This window comes from Leptonychotes weddellii, chromosome 7 (genome assembly GCF_054177405.1).
Source record: "Leptonychotes weddellii isolate Sample4059 chromosome 7, ASM5417740v2, whole genome shotgun sequence".
NCBI classification, from domain to species: domain Eukaryota; kingdom Metazoa; phylum Chordata; class Mammalia; order Carnivora; family Phocidae; genus Leptonychotes; species Leptonychotes weddellii.
The window spans coordinates 37,664,801-37,686,400 of NC_138375.1; the positions used below are offsets into that span (position 1 = coordinate 37,664,801).

General features: G+C 39.2%; 1 long non-coding RNA gene and 1 pseudogene across 1 annotated transcript; one reads left to right on the plus strand and one right to left on the minus strand.

The window, feature by feature from the left end:
• Positions 1 to 777: 777 nt before the first annotated feature.
• LOC145722515 (dnaJ homolog subfamily C member 8 pseudogene) lies at positions 778 to 3,606 on the minus strand (annotated as a pseudogene).
• A 5,735-nt stretch (positions 3,607 to 9,341) lies between these two features.
• On the plus strand, positions 9,342 to 14,900 carry LOC145722586 (uncharacterized). The gene is made up of 3 exons (XR_014146933.1): positions 9,342 to 12,252; positions 12,510 to 12,589; positions 14,352 to 14,900. It is a non-coding gene; the product is annotated as an uncharacterized LOC145722586 (long non-coding RNA).
• The last annotated feature ends 6,700 nt before the right edge of the window (positions 14,901 to 21,600 follow it).

Below are 21,600 nucleotides of genomic sequence, written 5' to 3' on the forward strand. Positions count from 1 at the left end.
AAAGGGAAATCCTTAGGATCCAGAAACAAGCACAGAAATCAAAGCCCTATGAATAAATAGGAGCAGATGCCATGGGGACCCTGGGGATTCTCAGCCAGAAGATGAGTCAGAGCTGGGGCTGGCCTTCTAATTTCCCTTCCTCCTTCTTAGAGATGACTTGGGGCTTAGATCAAGCAGGGGAGCTGGAAGGTTGCTCCCTGCATAAAGCTCGAAATCTAGAAGTGTTGCTATTCCATCAAAAAGGGATTCGAAAACTTCTTCCACCTTCCAAGGACATCCTGGAGAAGCTATGTGTCTGTCTGAGGACTTGTGTGGAAAAATTGAACACCCAGTCCTACTCCTTGAGAAGGTATAGGATCTGAATTTATTCTAAAGGCTGAAGGTATCCCAGTCAAGGGGCAAAAACTAGCCCCTGGGTGTTAATTCTCTACAGAGACAACAGAAACAATCACAAAAACTACTCTTCCACAATGTAGGGTTCATGAGAAACCCAAATTTTAATGTTAAAGAGTAGCTCAGAGTATGGTTGACCCCTGAATAACATGGGTTTGAACTTCACGGGTCCGCTTAACGTGCATTTTTTGATAAATACAGTACTGTAAATGTATTTTCTCTTCCTTATGATGTTCTTTTTTTTTTTAACTCAAAACATTTAATTGGTTGATTTCCACAAACTATACATGAAGTTTCCAACCATCACAATTCGGTGAAGTACAAAATGTTACATTATGGGCTGCAGGAAAGGAAGGCACCTGGTCCACGCGTGGTGGGGGAGGTTTCGTTTTAAACCCAACTCCTCATTTCAATGTGCAAAGGACTTATTCTGATCGCCATTAAATTGTATTGAAAACAAAGTGGACTAAAAAGCAAATACTACTCTATGTTGGGGTGGAAATGGGAGGAAAGAATGAGTCCTTCAAAGCAAGAGTGGAGACAGTTGGGGGAAGGTTCTGTGGTTCACGCCATTCCATTATTACTTTTGATGGTGGCAGGAAGGTCCAGTTTTTCTTCTTTCTGCGCCTTTGGATTTGCCTGGAAGTTTCGCCAGCTGTCCATACGACCATCTCGACTTGCCTCAAAGTTTTTCTGCCACTCCTTTTCTCATTTGGCTTTTTCTCCAGCTTCTATCTCTTCTTCCTTTCATGCATCTCGTTGGCTTCTCCCTCTTTCCTTTTAATTTCCAGGTCAGCAAAGAGTTTTATGGTCTGTTCTTTTTTTTTTTTTTTTTTTTAAGATTTTATTCATTTATTTGAGACAGAGAGAGCGCATGAGCACAAGCTGGGGGAGGGGAGCGGGGGGGAACAGAGGGAGAGAGAGAAGCAGACTCCCAGCTGAGCAAGAAGCCTGATGGAAGTTCAATCCCAGGACCCTGGGATCATGACCTGAGCCGAAGGTAGGCACCCCTAGTCTGTTCTTACTTACTGCTTGTTTGAACAGCTCAGGATCATCCTTCCCCAAATTTGTAGGTTTTCCTTCCCCCTTAATTGCTTTTTTCACTCTCACAGTGTGTTCTATGTATTCTTTTCCCGCTTGAATGATATCCAGGGCCCTCTTCTTTTGTTCCTGATCCAGGAGCAACTTCTAAGCTTTGTCCACAGCTTCAAAAGCTTTTTGTGCTGTCAGCATCATCTTCATTTTGGTCAAAACTTTTTTATTCCTGCATCTGTCACTTCAGGATCCATCTGAAGAACTTCAAATGGGTTCAAAGTAAAGTCGGAGGAACCAGGACAGATCAATCTTTCAGTCTGATTTTTGGATGTTAGAACTGAATCTCTCTTCTTTATTCGTTTCACCTTGTTGTAGAAGGTCATTAATGCTTCCTCGGTGCTCCCTCTGCCTGCCGGAGACCCACTCTTTCTCCTTCCTGATGATTTTCTTAATCACATTTTCTTTTCTCTAGCTTACTTTATTGTAAGAATACAGTATATAATACATAGAACATACAAAATACGTGTTAATTGACTGTTTTTGTTATCAGTAAAGGTTCCAGTCAACAGTAGGCATTAATAGTTAAGTTTGGGGGGAGTCAAAAGTTACACACAGATTTTCAACTGCACAGGAGGTCAGCATTCCTAACCCCTGCATTGTTCAAGGATCAACCATAGATCATAAAGAGATACAAATCACATAAGGAAATTAACTACTGAGAGAGAAAACCAGCAGATGCAGCCAGCCCATAAATCAGCATTGCAAGAATGGGAAATAATAGAGCTGGAAATGAAAGAACAAGCAGGTCAAAGTAATTTAAAAGATTTTTAAACTGGGACACCCAGGTGGCTCAGTCGGTTAAATGTCTGACTCTTGATCTTGGCTCAGATCTCAATCTCAGGGTCATAAGTTCAAGCCCCACGTTGGGCTCCACGCTGGGCATGGCCTACTTAAAAAAAAAAAAATTTTAAACTTAGGAACCATAATGAAAGAATAGAGTATTATAGGAAGAGGGACAGACAGATTTGATAAATAACAAAATTCAACTCTTGGAAACAAAAAACAAAGTCACTGCAATTAAGGACTCACTGGATAAGTTAAACAAAAGATTCAGCACAGCAGAGAAAAAAAACTAATGGACCCGAGCATAGATTTGCAGAAATCACTCAGATAGCATGGAGAAACAAGAAAACGGAAGAATTAACCAAGAAAGTTGGAACATAGAATGAGATGCCCAGCATAATCTACTAGAACTTCCACAGGAGAGACTCACGAGTCAGTATTCACAAGGAAAACGATGGAGAATATTCCAGAATTGAAGACATGAATCTTCAATTGAAAATCCCACCAAGTTCTAAAGAGGGTAAGTAAAAATAATAGGTTTTGTTAAATATGATTTCTATTTCTCTAAAGGTTTTTTGTGTTCAGGTCTTTCCTCCCAGTCCTTCTGCCTGGGTTTAATTTCCATTTAATCTACGTGTTCGATTTAATAGAATGAAAGAACTAAATAAAAAGATAAGAATATAGATTAATAAAATAAAAATCAAATAATATATAAAGGAGGAAATAACAGCAATAAATGATAAAATTAATGAAATATTTCTATGTTTTAAGAGTTCACTTCCTGGGTGCTGTGGCTATAGAACTAGTTACTGCTTGTTTCTGTGACACACAGGCTACTTTCCCAGGTGCAGATCAGAAATCCGCTTCTGGGGTCGTTTCACTCTCAGTGCACTGTCTACGCAGTCAGTAAAGCCTGCCAAGGGAGATAGATCAGCACAGGGAGGGAGCCTGTGGGAAGAAGAAGGAGACCAGCAAATGCCAGAAACCTGATACCAAACCAAAGGAACACAGACTAAGAGTGACACCCAGTGGCCAGACCACCTACATAGCACACAGGATGATTCCCAGGACTCCACACCCTGGCCGCGACTTTGTGGCCAGGTGGTTTGTGGGCTTTTTCCGTCATTGCTGTGTTTTGGGGAGGTCTGTGATCTAGAGTGTATTTGGGTGGGGGCAATGAGCCAGTTCCTCTCTCCCCTCCTTCTTCCACCTCTCCCCGTCTCCTGGCTCACTCTCCCCTTCCCTACGCAATGTGCAGTCTCTGGTGATGGGGTCCCACAGGTGACCAGGTGGAGAGGCCACAGAAGACTTGCAGAAATAAGGAGAAGTTCTCATGCCCCCACTGCGATACAAGGGGTGGTGTTCTTCATGGCGAGAGTGTATCCCCTACAACTAAGCCGGCTAAAATGTGATAAATTAATTTAGTGATACTGACTTACTGAAATTCAGGGAGGGGATAGAGGATATTGGAGGGCCAGGGTAGACAATCCATTTCATCACAAAAAGGCCCTGATGAAATTAGACCTGGTTAGATCCACCGCATTTCTGCAAACGGAGCTGCGGGTATGCTTCTAATCTCTCTAGCAACAGCCAGTTTGGAGATTATGCTAAGGAAATGCTGGCTGAGATGCAGAAGCCCATAAGAAAATTACAAAATCTGACACCTGTCCCACCATCTAATTAAAATGGTCTCTCGGGGGCGCCTGGGTGGCTCAGTTGGTTAGGCGGCTGCCTTCAGCTCAGGTCATGGTCCCAGGGTCCTGGGATGGAGCCCCGCATCGGGCTCCCTACTCGGCAGGAATCCTGCTTCTCCCTCTCCCACTCCCCCTGCTTGTGTTCCCTCTCTCGCTGTGTCTCTCTCTGTCAAATAAATAAATAAATCTTTAAAAAAATAAAATAAAATAAAATGGTCTCTCAAAAGTTACCACCAATAATAACCACAAAATAAGAACTAGCACATATTGATCATACACACTGTGCCAGGCACCATCCTAAGTGTCTCACATGCATTAGCTCATTAAAGTTCATGACAATCCTATTAGGCAAGTACTAATATTATACACATTTTACAGATGAGAAAACTGAGGCATAGGCAGAGAAATTAACGTGTCCTAAGTCATACAGCTGGTGAACTGATGGAAACACATGATGTTCTCACATGGCCCCCAAATACCTTTGAGGCAGTCTGAACCTCAGAGGATATAGATGATCCTAGGTGAAAATATGAGGGAGGGCATAAAAAGTAGTGGGAAAGAAATGGATGAAGACTTGGCAGTCAAATGTGCAATGTATGTTTGGCAGATAATACAGAGTCCACATGAACTATGGCCAAAAAAAAAATTACATGAGATGGAGCATTATGAGTCATGATGATAGGGGGTGGAAGATGGCAGGCAGATTGTGCTTCATTTTGTATGTCAGTCTGAAGAGATTTAAATTAACCTTGTAGGCAGTGGTGAGTGATGGAAGATTTATAAACAAGTAAATGTCATAGCCAAAATTAATGTCCTTACAACAATGTATTTGGTTGTGGTGTCTAGACCATATGCAGATGAAGTATGAGTTTGAGCATGGGTCATATTCTTCACAAATTGGGTCTGTCTCAATAAAGGTACTGTGTGCATGAGAGAAAAAAATATCTATTCTGTGGTGATAGGATATAGTGTTCTCTAAATATTGATTATGTCAAGATGATTGTTTTCAGATGACCTTTCCTTTTACCGACTTTTGTGTTCTTTCAATTATGTGTGATTTTTTTGTTCTTTTCATTACTGAGGGTGTTAAGACCCCAACTGTTATTGTAGAATTTCTATTTCTCCCTTTAATTCTTTCAATTGCTTCTTTGTATACTTTAAGGACCTATTATTGAGCCCACACATTAATGATTGCATGTTTTTGTGTACTACAGCCACTCCAGCCTTCCTGTGCTTACAGGTTACATGATATCTTTTCCAATCCATTTGCTTTTAATCTCTCCTTGTGTTTAAAGTGTATATATCATGAATAGCATTCATTAGGTCTCACCTTTTTTTAGTCAGCTCTGAGAATCACTCCTTATCAATTAGTGTTGTTTTATAGTCTTCTGGCCCCCATGGTTTGTAATGGGAAATCAGATGTCTTTGGAATTGATATTTTGTAAAGAAAAAATATTCATGACACTTGTTAAAGATGATAAGAGAGTCTGTTCAAGAAGGGACTATTACAATAGGGTTTTGCGGTAGGGGAGAGAGATTAGGCTCAACTCCAAATACAATGAAGAAAAGTGAAAATTTATAGCCAAGTAATAGGATAGGGGGAAGTAAATGGAAAATTACTGACACAAAACATCAGGAATAGGAGGATTCTTGCTGGGCTTGCTCAACAGAATTCTTGCTGAAGGCAAGCCAGGATGATAAGATATTGAGGGTAGATGAGGAATTTTATCAGACATCGAGGATGATCAGATACTAAGTAAGGAATTTTTGCTAAACTGACTCAGCAGGATTCTTCCTAACCCTGAACTAGGTGGACCAAGGACAGAGCCTAAGGTTGGGACCTAATCAGAAAAAAGACTCAGAGGAACTTGATTCAAGTTTGGTCAAAGTAGAAAGTCTGTCATATTCCACTGTATGTCATGTGTCTTTTCCCCTAGCTCTTTCAGTATTTTCTCTTTACCTTTGGTTTTCAACACTTTGACTATGATGTGACTAGATATACTTTTCTTCTAATTTATCTTACGGAGCTTCTTGAATTTGTACCTTTGAGAAGATATCGGCCCCATTCTATCTCTCCTCTTATTTGAGGAGTCCAATTATGTGGGGAGTCTATAATGTTAGAACTTTTGATATTGTCTCCCATGTCCCTGAGGCTCTGTTGATTTTTTTTAACTTTTTTGGAACAGTTTTAGGTTTACAACAAAATTGAGAAGATGATACAGAGATTTCCTATATACCTACTACCCACCCCCACATGCACAGCCTCCCCCGTTAACATGACTCACCAGAATGGTACAATATTTACCAAGGATGAACCCACATTGAAACAGCATAATCACCCTAAGTCTATAGTTTTAGGATTCATTCTTGGTGTTGGATATGCTATGGCTTTGGACGATGTATAATGACACAGAGCCATCATTATAATATCATAGAGAATATTTTCACTGCTTTAAAAATCCTCTGTGCTCTCCTTATTCATCACAACTCCCCTCCCCTATAACCACAGATCTTGTCACTGTCTCCATAGTTTTGTCTTTTCCAGAGTGTCATATAGCTGGAATCGTACAGTACATAGCCTTTCCAGAGTGGCTTCTTTCACTTAGTAATATGCATTTAAGTTTCCTCCATGTCTTTCTATGGCTTGATAACTTGTTTCTTTTTAGCACTGAATAATATTCTCCCTGCTCTGCGGGAAGCCTGCTTCTCCCACTCCCCCTGCTTGTGTTCCCTCTCTCACTGTCTCTCTCTGTCAAATAAATAAATAAAATCTTAAAAAAAAGAAAGAAAGAAACCACCAAACTGTATTCCAAAGCATCTGTACCATTTGCATTTCCACTAACAATGAATGAGAATTCCTGTTGCTCCACATCCTTATCAGCATTTGGTGGTGTTAGTGTTCTAGATTTTGGTCATTCTAATAGGTATGTAGTGGTATTAATTTGCATTTCCCTTATGACAAAGGATGAGGAACATCTTTTCATATGCTTATTTCCTTCTGCGTATCTTCTTTGGTGAGGTGTTTGTTAAGGTCTTTGGCCTGTTCTTTAATTGGGCTGTTTTCTTATTGTTGAGTTTTAATAGTTCTTTGCATATTTTAGACACCAGTCCTTTAACAGGTATATTCTTTGCAAATGTTTTCTCCCAGTCTGTGGCTTGTCTTCTCATTCTCTTGACATTGTCTTTCCCAGAAGCAGTTGTTTTGTTTTGTTTTGTTTTTAATTTTAATGAAGTCCAGTTTATCAATTATTTCTTCCATGGATCATGTCTTTGGTGTCATATCTAAAAAGGCATCACTATACCCAAGGTCATCTAGGTTTTTTCCTATGTTATTGTCTAGGAGTTTTATAGTTTCATAGATTACATTTAGGTCTGTGATCCATTTTGATTAATTATTGGGGAAGGGTGTAAGGTCTGTGTCTAGACCAGACACAGGTCTAGATGTCCAGTTATTCCAGCACCCCGTTTGTTGAGAAGACTATCTCTGCTCCATTCTTTTGCCTTTGCCCTTTGTCAAAGATCAGTTGACTATACTTATAGGAGTCTATTTCCTGGGCTCTCTATTCTGTTCCATTAATCTATTTGTCTGTCTTTTGCCAAAACCACACTGTCTTGATTACTGCAGCTTTATAGTAAGTCTTGTAGTCAGGTAGCAGCAGTCCTCCAATTTTGTTCTTCTCTTTCAATATGGTGTTGGCTATTCTGAGTCATTTGCCTTTCCATATAAATTTTAGAATCATTTTGTCAATATCCATAAAATAACTTGCTGGGATTTTGATGGAGATTGCATTGAATCTATAGATCAAGCTGGGAAGAACAGACGGCTTAACAATATTGAGTCTTCCTCTTATTCATGAACATGGAATATTATCTCCATTTATGTAGTTCTTCTTTGATCTCATTTATCAGAGTTTTATAGATTTCCTCCTAAAGAACTTGTACATATTTTGTTAAAAGTATTTCCTTTTGGTGGGTGCTAATGTAAATGGTATTGTGTTTTTAATTTCAAATTCCACTGGTTCATTGTTAGTATTTAGAAAAGCAATTGATTTTTATATGTTAACTTTGTATCTTGAAATCTTGCTATAATCACATATTATATACAGATGATCAATGACAGTTTTAAGTCTTCCTTCCCAACCTGTATACCTTTGGTTTCCTTTTCTTGCCTTACTAATGAGCAAGGACTTCCAGTACAATGTTGAAACAGAATTGTGAGTAGGGACATGCTTGCCTTGTATCTGATCTTAGAGGAAAAGTCTTGAGTTTCTCACAATTAAGTATGATGCTAGCTGTAGGTTTTTTGTAGATCGTTTTTATCAAGTTGAGACAGTTCCCCTCTATTCCTAACTTACTAAGAGTTTTTATCATGAATGAGTGTTAAATTTTATTAAATGCTTTTTCTGCATCTATTCACATGATTATGTGATTTTTCTATGGGATAGATTACGTTAATTGATTTTGAATGTTAAACCTACTTGCATATCTGGGATAAATCCCAGTTGTCATGGTATGTAAGTCTTTTTATACTTTTTTGGATTCAATTTGCTAATATTTTGTTGAGGACTTTTGCATCTATGCTCGTGAAAGATATTGGTCTGTCGTTTTCTCTTCTTGTAATGTTTTTGTCTGGTTTGGGTATTAAGGTAAAGCTGGTCTCATAGGATGAATTAGGAAGTATTTCCTCTGCTTCTAACCTCTAAAAGAGATTTTTAGAGCTTTGGTATAACTTCTAACTTAAACATCTGGTAGAATTCACCCATGAACCCATCTGGGTCTGGTTCTTTCTGTTTTGGAAGATTCTTAATTATTGACTCAATTTCTTTAATAGATATGGGCCCATTCAAATCATCTATTTCTTCTTGTGTGACTTTGGACAGATTGTTCATTTTAAGGAATTAGTCCATTTTGTCTACATTATCAGATTTGTGGGCATAGAGTTGTTCATAGTATTCCTTTATTATCCTTTAATTTCCATGGGATCTGTAATAATGACCCCTTTTCATTTCTGATATTAGTGATTTGTGTCCTCCCTCTTTTTTTCATCTATTTTACTTTTTATCTTTTTATTGATCTTTTCAAAGACCAGTTTTTGGTTTCATTAATTTTTCTCTATTGATTTCCTGTTTTCAATTTCATTGGTCTCTGTTCTAATTATCATTTCTATTCTTCTACTTACTTTGGATTTCATTTGCTCTTCTTTTTCTAGTTTCCTAAGGTGGAAATTTAGATTATCAATTTTAGGTCTTTCCTTTTTTTTGATATATTCAGTGTTATAAATTTCTCTCTAAGCACTGCTTTCACTGCATCCCACAAACTTTGATAAGTTATTATTTCAATTTCATTGAGTTCAAAATATTTTTTAAATTTCTCTTGAGATTTCTTCTAGAATCCATGTGTTATTTAAAAGTGTATTGTTTAATCTCCACATATTTTGGGATTTTCCAGTTATCTTTCTATTATTGATTTCTAGCTTAATTCCATGGTAGTGTGATAGCAAAAATTGTTTTATTCTATTCTTTTAAATTTGTTAAGGTGTGTTTTAAAATTTAAAAAAGTATACCTAATATTAAATATAATCATTATTAAATATAATCATCAAACATTAAAAAATAGTCAAACCAAAAGAAGGCAGGAAAAGAGGAAAAAGGAACAAAGAACAAGTGGAATAAAAAAATAATAATAATTGGGGTCTCTGGGTGGCTCATTCAGTTAAGCATCAACTCTTGATTTCCACTCAGGTCATGATCTCAGGGTCTTGAGATCAAACCCCAAGTTGGGCTCTGAGCTGAGTGTGGAGCCTGCTTAAGATTTTCTCTCTCCCTTTGCCCCTCCCTCAAATGCTTGCGGGTGTGTACATGTGCTCTCTCTCTCTCTCTCTAAATATTAATAATAATAATAATAAGATGGTAAATTTAGACCCAACCAAATAATAATTACATTAAATAAAAATGGCCTAAACTCTCCATTTAAAATTCAGAGATTGCCAGATTGGATAAAGGGAATGAAATATATAAATATAAAGACATAACTAGGTTAAAAGTAAAAGGATAAAAATAGAAATGCCATTCAAGGGTGCCTGGGTGGCTCAGTTGGTTAAGCGACTGCCTTCGGCTCAGGTCATGATCCTGGAGTCCAGGGATCGAGTCCCGCATCAGGCTCCCTGCTCAGCAGGGAGTCTGCTTCTCCCTCTGACCCTCCTCCCTCTCATGCTCTCTCTCTATCATTCTCTCTCTCTCTCTCAATAAATAAATAAAAATCTTTAAAAAAAAAAAAAAGAGAAATGCCATTCAAGTACCAATCAAAGGAAATGCCTCATATCAATTAAAGTGAATTTCAAAACAAGGAACATGACCAAGGATAAATAGGGACATTAATAAAGGGGCTAATTTGTTAAAAAGATATAACAATCTTAAAAGTTGGGGCACTTGGGTGGCTCAGTCGATTAAGCATCTGACTCTTGATTGCAGCTAAGGTCTTGATCTCAGAGGCATGAGTGAGCTCAGGCCCCACATTGAGCTCCATGCTGGGTGTGAGGCCTGCTTTAAAAAAAAAAAAAAGTGTATGTACTGGGGCACCTGGCTGGCTCAGTCAGTGGGGCATGCGATCTCCAGGTTGTGAGTTTGAGCCCCAGGTTGGATGTAGAGATTACTTAAAAATAAAATCTTAAAAAAAAAAAAATGCATGTACCTAACAACACAGTTTAAAATGCATGAAGCAATAAGTAACAAAACTGAAATAACTAATAAAATCTACTATTTTTGCAGGATATTGCAACACTTCTCTCACAGGAATTAATAGAACATGTAGACCAAAAAAAAAAAAAAAAAAACCCCAACCACCACCACCACAAAAAATCAGTAAGGATACAGAAGACTTGAATACTTTCAATCAACTTGACCCAATTGACATTTATATAACAATGCTCCCCAAAAAACATCAGAATAGACAGTCTTTTCAAGCACATATGAAACATTCACCAAGAAGAACATATTCCGAGACAAAAAACAAATGTCAAGAAATTCAAAAAATTGAAATCATCCACGAATGTTCTCTGAACACAAAGGAATTGAATTAGAAATCAATAAAAGAGAAATATCTGGAAAATCCCCAGATATGTGCAAATTAAACAAAACACTCCTAAATAACTCAAGGGATGAGGGAGAAATCACAAGGGAAATTAAAAAATAGTTTGAATGCAATGAAATCAACCTATCAAGATTTGGGGGATGCAGCAAAAGCAGTGCTTAAAGGGAGCTTTAAAACATCACATGCTTATATGCGCAAAGAAGACAGTCTCAAATCAGTTGTCTAAGCAGAACCAACGAAACAAGCAAGGGGAAGGAGGAAAGAAAATAGTAAAGGAAGAGCAGAAATCAAATAGAAACTGAACACATAGACATTTAATTTAAATTTATTGTGATTTGACAATAAGTCAAATCATTATGCTGTATGCCTTAATCTTCTACAGTGCTGTGTGTCAACTTCATCTCAATAAAACTGGAAAAAAATGAAGAATATGAAACTAAACAGCTGTTTCTTTGGGAAAAAAATAGTAAAAGCCAACGGACAGAGGACAGACTGCTTTCGGGGACTCAGAAACAACCCCCTGTGTCTGCACCATCCTTCCAAGGGACATGAGTCTTAACAGGCTGGTGGGGGCACCTTTCTAACAGTGCCCCTTCTCCAACCTCCTAGCAGACAAGGGAGGGACCTAGAGCGGGCTCAATGCACAATGCCCCCTTTGAGATCCAGCTGCAGCAGGAAGCCCAGGGAGGAGGGGAGGGGCAGCCCAGCCCTCAGGACCCAGAGTCCTTACACTGTCAGGCCTCTGACTGGGGAGCAGTGCTCCTCCCTGCCTCTCTGCAGATTGCTTCAGGCCTATCAGGCTCTGGCGCATTCCTCACATTCTAGGACTGAGATACACAGTTAAGTTCCTGTGGGGGAGGTCAGGGTGGGGGAGGAGGGCAGAGAGCATCCCAGGAATCAAAGCTGCTGTTCTTGTTTTCCCCTGACTGACTTGGCCCACACTGCCTTGCCTGCCAGTGAGAAAGCCATCCCCACCCAGCCTCTCTCTGCAAGCACCTCCCGCGGCTCTCTGGGTGAAGCTGGAGCTGTGGGCGCAGCATCTCACCTGGGTCCCAGCAGCAACGGTGAGCCAAGTCCTCACTGGTGAGTGTGCAGGGCCCCAGCCCCTGCTCCTAAAGCTTTGGTCAGAAGGAATGTGGGAAATCGCCTGATGGAGCCCAGCACTTTACAGATGGGAGAGGATGGAGGACCAAGTCTGGTAAGAGTATGCACAAAATCTAGTTACACAAAACAAACCTCATTCGCCTTGTGGATAAGTCAGCAGAGCAGAGGAATGCAGTTCACACAGTGCGCTGAACTTCAAAAGCCTCCCCTGAGATCCCACAAATGAAGTGGAAAAACGATAGGGTGAATCCAGATATGGTTAGACAGGTTGATGACTAATTTAAAGACCACTAATAAATTACTTAATGCTTCCTTTGATGCTGTTTTCTTTCTTTTTTTATTGACGTGTAGTTGACATACAATGTTATGTTCGTTTCAAGTATACAACCGAAGGATTCAACAATTTTATACATTATGCAGTGCTCACCAGGGTAAGTAGTTACCATCTGTCACCATACAAGGTTATTACAATATTACTGACTATATTTCCTATGCTGTACTTTTCATCCCTGTGACTTCTCTATTTTACAACTGGAAGTTTATACCTCTTAATCCCCTTCATCTATTTTGCCCATCCCCCACTCCCTCCCCTCTGGCAACCACCAGTTTGTTCTCTGTATTTATGAGACTGTTTCTATTGTGTGTGTATATATGTGTGTTCATTTGTTTTATTTTTTAGATTCCACATATCAGTGAAATCATATGGCATTTGTCTTTCTCTGTCTGACTTATTTCACTTAGCATGACACTCTCTAAGTTCATCCATGTTGTCAGGAATGACAAGATTTCATTCCTTCTATGGCTGAGTAATATTCCATTGTATATATACCACTTCTTTATCCATTTATCTATCGGTGGACACAGGCTGCTTCCATATCTTGGCTATTGTAAATAATGCTGCAATAAACATAGGACTGCATATCTTTTTAAATTAATGTTTTGTTTTCATTTTCTTTGGGTAAATACCCAGCAGTGGAATTTCTAGACCATATAGTATTTCTAGTTTTAATATTTTGAAGAACCTCCACAGTTTCCCACAGTGGCTGCACCAATTTACATTCCCACCAACCATGCATGAGGATTCCCTTTTCTCCACATCTTGGATGCTATTTTCTTAGCAGGTTCTTAGTCCAATTCTTATTCTATTCCAGGCCAAAATTTAATAAAGCTTTGGAGGAAGGCATAAATTCACTCTTTTAAACAATACTGAATGAGCACCTACTCTGTACTGGGTATTAGTGACACTGTTGAGTGAAAACAGAGCCCCTGCCTTCACAGAGCCCATAATCCATTGGAGACCTAGAGGTCAATCAAAGTGTCACATAAATAATTATACAATAAGGGCTATAACGAGAAGGAAAGTAAGCACAGTAAGAGCATATAAAAGAGGAGGGCATCTAGGCAGGGAAATCAAGGAAGACTTCCCTACAGAAGTGACTCTTCAGCTAACATCTGAAAAATAAGTAAGAGTTACAAAGATGGGAGAGACAGGTGCCTGGGTGGCTCTGTTGGTTAAGCAACTGCCTTTGGCTCAGGTCATGCTCCCAGGGTCCTGGGATAGAGTCGCACGTCCATCGGGCTCTCTGCTCAGTGGAGAGCCTGCTAGGCTGCTTCTCCCTCTCCCTCTGCCCTTCCCCCTCACTTGTGCATGTGCGCTGTCTCTCTCTCTATTAAAATAAATAAAATCGTTTAAAAAAATGAGAAGGAAAAGAATTCCAGAGGGACCAGCATGTCCCTCAGAGGTCCTGTGCCAGGAGGGAAATGATGAGTGTGAGGGAATGAAAGGCCACTGAGCAGAGTGTGCAGGAAGCCATGAGGAGCTGCATTAACCTGCTAGAATGTAAGCTCCATGAAGGCAGAGAATTTTTATTATTTTGCTCACAGCTCTGTCCCCCAGCACCTACAACTGTGTGCCTTCCACACAGTAGATACTGATAGATATTGAATGAATGAGTGAAGAGAAAGCTGGCAGAGTACTAGAGTTAGAGGGGACAGGAACAATAGAAATGGTATAGGATTTTAGGCAAAGGGACATTGTGAACAGATTTCTCAGTTTCATAGCTTCTCGTTTCTTTAGAGATTTTATTATGAATGGATGTTGAATTTTGCTAAAATACATTATCAGCATCATTGAAATAGTTATTTTTCTTTTCTTATCTGCTGATATGGTAAATTACATTGATCTATTTTCAGATGTTGAACCAACCTTGTGTTACAGAACCTGGACTGGATCGCCCAATGGAAGAATCAAGCGGCACCTGGAGATCTTGGAGGACAGGAGGTTTATTTAATACCAGTGCGCTCAGAGGACTGTGGTGTCCAAAGGTCTGAGCCCCGAGCACAAAGGGGGCAATTTATACACTTCTACTTCCGCATACTTGGTACTTTTGGCGCATGCACAAAGCGGGGCAGGGAGAAGGACCCAGATTGGTGCTCGCGGGAAGCAGAGCAGGGAGAAGAACCTGGAAGAGCCCCGAGCAAGGACTGGGACTCTCTCGCTGGCTTGGTTGGCCATCTTAGGACACAGATTTTCCTTATCACTTGCATCCCCCACTTGTTCATTATGTGTTACCTTTTAATATGTTGCTGGATTTGACTTGCTAACATGTTGCCAAGGACTTTTGCATCTCTGTCCATGAGGTATATTTGGGCTTTAGATTTCTTTTCATGTAATGTCTTTGTCTGATTTTGGTATCAGTTAATATTGGCCTCATAAAATAAATTGGAAAATGTTCTACCCTGTTCCGTTTTTTGGAAAAATTTCTCTAGAACTGGTATTATTTCTTCCTTTAATGTTTGGCAAAATTCACCACCAAACTTATATGGGCTAGGAGTTTTCTTTTTCAGAAAGTTTGTAGCTACAAATTTAGTTTTTTTTAATACGTATAGCACTACTCAGCCTATATTTCTTCTTTTTTTTTTAGGATAAATTTATTTATTTACTTATTTGAGAGAGAAAAAGAGAGTGTGTATGTGCACGCAAGTTGGGGAGGGACTGGGGGAGAGAGAGAATCCTCAAGCAGACTCCCTGCTGAACACGGAGCCTGATGCAGCACTGGATCCCAGGACCCTGAGACCATGACCTGAGCTGAAATCAAGAGTCAGCCAATTAACTGACTGTACCACTCATGCACCCCGATTTATTTCCTCTTGAGTAGGCTTTGGAAATTTCAGTCTTTCGGGCAATTTTTCCACTTCATGTCAGTTCTCAAGTTTATTAATATGAAGTTGTTCATAATATTCCATCACTAACCTTTTAATTGCTGTAGATCTATAATAAAATCTTTTCTTTCATTTCTGATATTGATAATTGGTATCTTTTCTCTTCTTTTTCCTTGATTAGACTGACTAGAAATTTATAAATTATGGTTCCACTGACTTTTCTCTATTGTTTTTCTGTTTTCTACTTCATTGATTTCTGGTCTCTATTTCCTTCCTTTGGCTTCCTTTGTGTTTAACCTGCTTTCCTTTTATAATTTCTTTAGGTAGTAGCTAAGATCATTGTCATGAGACTTTTCTTCTTCATAAGTAATTAATTCTATACATTTTCCTCTGAGCATTTCTTTAGCTACATCACATTTTTTTTTATATGTTGCGTTTCCATTTGTTTAACTTAAAAGACATTAGAATTTCCTTCATGATTCCTTCTTTGACCCATGGGTTATTTAGAAGTGTACTTTTTTATTTATAATTATTTAGAGCTTTTTGCTATAACTCTCTCTTATTCACATCTAGTTTAATCCTCAAAGAACATGTTTTATATTATTTAAATTCTTATAAATTTGTAGAGATTAGTTTTGTGGCCCAGAATATGAATTACCTTGGTGAATGTTCCCATGCATATCTGAAAAGAATGCTTATTTTGCTATTTTTTTATTTTGCCATCAGGTTCTATACATGTTAATTAAGTCATGCTGGCAGATAGTGTCTTTCAGGTCATCAACCACAAGTTGGTTGATCGTGTCCTCAGTGTCCTTCAGTTCCTCTGGTATCTTTCAGGTCTTCTTCAGGAGTCACATAATCACAAATATGTATGAACTTAATAATAGAATTGGAGAATACATGAAGCAAAATGATGTAACTAAAAAAAGAAAAAGACTTATCCATAATTATATTTGGAGGCATCAACACTATTGTAAATGAAGAGAAGTTGCCAGAGAAAAGAGTAGAAGAAATGGAAATTTGACTCATATTTCTACATCATCTTTAGCACATCATCATTATCAAACATTTATTGCCTCCCTAGTATATACTTGACCACAAGGGGTTGCAGACTTCTTTGTTTATAAGAGCCAAGCAGGTGAGTAAGTAATTGGAGTTGGCTGGCAGACACCCAGCTTTAGAGGGGGGTAGGGAAAAAATAGGAAGAGGTACAGACTTGATGCACAGGAGAAGACATGCCCAGTCTAAGGGGAAGGCCCTGTTCAGCTGTTAAAGAATGAGAAACATGATGTAAAATATGACCAGAACTTGTTTTCGCAATGAAACCAGAAATCCACATCTTCAAGTGAAATATCCCCCATTTCTTAATGTTGGAAAGATAAATCAAAATAGTATTTGAAACATTGTGTGGGCCAATACTTTAAACAAACTTGTCTGTAGGCTAAATCCAGCCTAAAGCCTTCTGCCTTGCAACCTCAGGTATAAATGCTAATTATTCCTCTTGGAGAGCTCACTATTTAGTTGGAGTAATGAGATAAGCACTTGTGTTATACATTTCATGGTGGGACCCATTGAAAACAACGTGGGATATATTCAAACATTTTCTCATTCAACAAACACTCACTTATCACCTACCATATGCCAGGCATTATTCTAATAGTGGAGATTTATCAGTGAAAACAGATGAAATTCTTGCCCTCAAGGATCTTATAATCTAGTGAGAGGATAAAGATAGTGAAAATCACAAATAAGTAAATAACATCATGAGTTATATGCTAAGCACTATTTTTTAAAAAAAGACTAATTGCCAAGGTAGAAGGGACACAATTTTATTAGGACAAAGAAACATGATCACTGAGAAGGTGACAACTGAGCAAAGATTTAAAGACAGGAGGGAGGGATCCATAGACATCCAGGAGAAGAGTATGCCAAGAAAAGGGAAGAGCCAGTGCAAAGACCCTGGGACAGGAGTGTGCCTAGCATGGTAGAGGAAGACCAGGGTGGAAAGTAAAATTGGTTGTGGTACCAATTCCAATGTGGGGGGAGTGGTGCTTCCCACACCTCCAATGAGCAATTCTCAGACACAATCAGGGTGTCCAAGAATTCAACTCAATTCAGATACTGTTTACTCAGACACAGCATCAGATTCTATAGGTTAAGGTTTCAGTTCTGCAAGACTGCACCCCACACACACCAACTTCAGATGCCAGTTGCAAACCCAGGTTATAACCTATGCTCTGACGAGCTGGTTATAAATCAGAGGCTCCCAAAACTTCCTCTTTGCGTTTGACTAATTTGCTAGAATGGCTCATAGATCTCAGAAAAACATTTTACTTACTAGATTGCTAGTTTATTCTAAAAGGATATAACTCAGGGACATCCAGATTGAAGAGATGCATAGGGCAAGGAATGGGGAAGGCACAGAGCTTCCAAGACCTCTCCAGGTGCACCATTCTCCCAAATCTCCAGGCGTCCACCAAACTGGAAGCTCTCCGAACCCTGTTCTCTTGCATTTTTATGAAAGCTTCATTACATAGTCATGATTGGTTAAATCATTGGTCATTGGCAATTGATTCAACCTCCAGGCTCTCTCCCCTCCCCAGAGGTCAGAGGTGGGACTGAAAGTTCCAATCATCCAGGGGCACCTGGGTGGCTCAGTGGGTTAAATGTCTGCCTAGGGCTCAGGTCATGATTCCGGAGTCCTGGGATGGAGTCCTGCATCAGGCTCCCTGCTCAGCAGGGAGCCTACTTCTCACTCTGCCACTCCCCCTGCTTATACTCTCTCTCTCTCTGTCTGTCAAATAAATAAATAAAATCTTAAAAAAAAAATTTCTAATTGTCTAATCACATAGTTGGTTCTCTTGGCAACCCATCCTTAGGTTAGTTTCAAAAGTCACCTCATTAACATAAAAGAGACACCTTTATCGCTTTCATCACTTCGGAAGTTCCAAGGATTTGGAGAGTTGTGAACCCTGGATGAAGACCAAAAATATATAAGAAATATATTTTGATCATCTGAATGACATATATTTTTCTTATAAACCACAGTGTCACAAAATTGTTGCTTGACCAGCATGAGGCCAGATAAGGGATCGATCAAGACTAGGCAGGAAGCACAGAGCCCCTTAAAAGGAGTAACCGAAGAGTGTTAAGTATAAAGACTATTTATGAAGCTGTGGACAGGGGTAGGGTAAACCTACAAGGTCAGGCCCTGGAGAGTTAGCAGTAGCACTCCTTGGCCAGAAGGGGCCAGCAGAGAGCAGGATTCCTGGAGCCTGGAGAAGGCCGAGTGTAGGAGAGGGCTGACAGATGGGGTCCTTGGTAAAGGAACAGAGTCATGGCCACCAGCAGGCTTGGCAGGGAATGAAACAGAAAGATAAATACCCCAACCTCTCTCACCTCCCATGTCCCCATTGCAAACCAGCACCTTCCATCGACTGACCAGACTACAGGCCAAAGACTGTGGAGAAAGTTTGAAGATTCCTGGGACCAGTGTCCTGGAGAAGAGGGCAGGATGGAAAAGGCTGGAGAGTGAATCTGGGGGGACAAGAGGAGACCGTCCAGGACAGAGAGAGCAGTGGGAGATGAGGTCAGAGCGATGTGTGATTTTGTAAAGCCGGATAGGCTGTTCCAAGAATGTTGGCTTTTGCTCTAAGTGAAACGTGGAACCACTGTGGGATCTTTAGCAGGACACTGATGGTTTGACTTATATTTTACAAAGAATCACTCTGGCTGCTCTGTAGAAATGGATTGTGCATGAGGGAAGGGCAGGGGTGGAGTCCATTGGCCCTGACTTGGATCATGGTGGTAACAGTGGAGGTGGTGTTCTAATTCTGGATATTTCTAAGAAAATCTAAAAAGATTTCCAGATGGACTAAGAGAAAGGCACGCATCAGGATGACTAATGTTTTGGCCTGGGCACCTAGAAAGATCGAGTTGCCTTTAACTGAGATGGGAGAGCCTGCAAGTGGAGCTAACATAGCTGTGTGGGTGGTTGGGTGGGTGGTGGACATATTAAATTTGAGTCTATTAGACATCCAAAGGAAGATACTGAGTAGACACTTGAAGACACTAGTTTGGAGCTCATAAGAAAGATTTGGACTGAAAATATAAATTTGGGAATCATCAACGGCAAAATATATTGGAAATATGAGAAGGAAGAAGCACTATCAAATGGAGAAACAGAGAAAGTTTCACAGAGGAGGTGGCATGTCATTTGCCTCTTGAAGGATGGAATTTTGACAGCAGAAATAAGTGAGAAGAACATTCCAGAAAGAGGAAAAAAAAACTAGGAAAAATGCTAGGATAGGAAATTGGAGGCAGGTTTGGGGAAGGCCGGTAGAGTCGGGAGGTGCTTGCTGTAAGCTTGGTGGTAAAAGAAGTAAAAGGCAGAAATGGAGCTAGAACATGGCTCCTCATTTCCAGCTCATTCATGCAGTTTTCATATACTCATCAAACATTTCTGACCACCTACTTGGTCTAGGTGCTATGCTCTGTTCTAAATATTAATAATAAAAATACGTATTGAGCAGTAATTATGCACTCAAGGGAAAAAAAGTCACCATCAATAAAATGAAAAGACAACCAATGGAATGGAAGAAAATGTTTGCAAATTATATATCTGATAAGGAGTTATTATCCAAAATATATTTTTTTAAAACCTCATACAACTCAATAGCAAAAAACAAACATTCTAGGGCACAACCTCATACAACTCAATAGCAAAAAACTAACATTCTAGGGCGCCAGGGTGGCTCAGTCGTTAAGCGTCTGCTTTCGGCTCAGGTCATGATTCCGGGATCCTGGGATCGATCCCCGCATCAGGCTCCCCACTCAGTGGAGAGCCTACTTCTCCCTCTCCCACTCCCCCTGCTTGTGTTCCCTCTCTCGCTCTCTCTCTCTCTCTCTGTCAAGTAAATGAATGGAATCTTTAAAAAAAAAAAATAGAGGCATGGTAGGCTTTTAAAAACAAACAAACAAACAAATATTCCAATTAAAAAATCAGTGAAGAATGGAATAGACATTTTTCCAAAGACACATTTGGCCAACAGGTACATGAAAAGGTGCTCAACATCACTAATCATCAGATTATTGCAAATCAAAACCACAATGAGATATCACCTCAACCTGTTAAAATGGCTGTTAGCAAAAAGACAAGAGATAACAAGTGTTAGTAAGTATGAATAGACAAGGAAGCTCTTATACATGGTTGGTGGGAATGTAATTGGTACAGCCACTATGGAAAACAGTATGAAAGTTTCTCAACAAATTAAAAATAGAACTACCAGCAATATGATCCAGCAATTCTGCCTCTGGGTATTTACCTGAAGTGAATGAAATCACTCCTTAGAGAGATATCTGCACCCCATGTTCATTGCAGCATTATTTACAAGAGCAAAGAAATGGAAACAACTTCAGTGTCCATGGATAGATGAATGGATAAAGAAAATGTGAGACATAAATATATATAAAGAAAATGTAAGATATAAATATATATGTGAGATATATATAATTATATATATTAGCAAATGTATATATTTAAATATCTATTTTTAATGGAATAATATTCAGCCGCTAAAAAAGAAGGATATCCTGTCATTTGCAATAACATGGATGGACCTTGAGGGCATTATGCTGAGTGAAATAAGTCACTCAAAGAAAGACAAATACCGTATGATGTCACCTATATGTGGAATCTAAAAAAAACAAACTCATAGAAACAGAGAACAAATTGGTTGTTGCCAGAGGCAGGAGGTGGGGTGTAGGCGAAACAGGTGAAGGTGGTCAAATAGTACAAACTTCCAGTTACAAGATAAATAAGTCCTAGGGATATGACACACAGCATGATGACTATAATTAACAACACTGTATTGTACATTCAAAAGCTGCCTAGAGAGTAGATCTTAAAACTTCTCAACGCAAGAAAAAAAATATTTAACTACCTGAGGTGATGGATGTTAACTAAGCTTATTATGGTAATCATTTTGCAATTTATACATATAACAAATCATTATGTTGTGCACCTAGAACTAATACAATGTTATATGTCAATTATATCTCAATAAAGCTGGAAACAAAAGTAATAAAAGATAAAAGAATATAAGAACCGTGAAATTTAAAAATATATACATATTTATAAACACCTACTCTGTGCTATGGACACTCTTGAAGACACTAGGAATAGAGCAATGAATGAAATAGACCAAGATCCACGCTCCTGGGGACCTTTCAGAGTAAAGTTTGTCCAGCTTTAGCAAAGACCCACCTGGCAAGTAGGTCC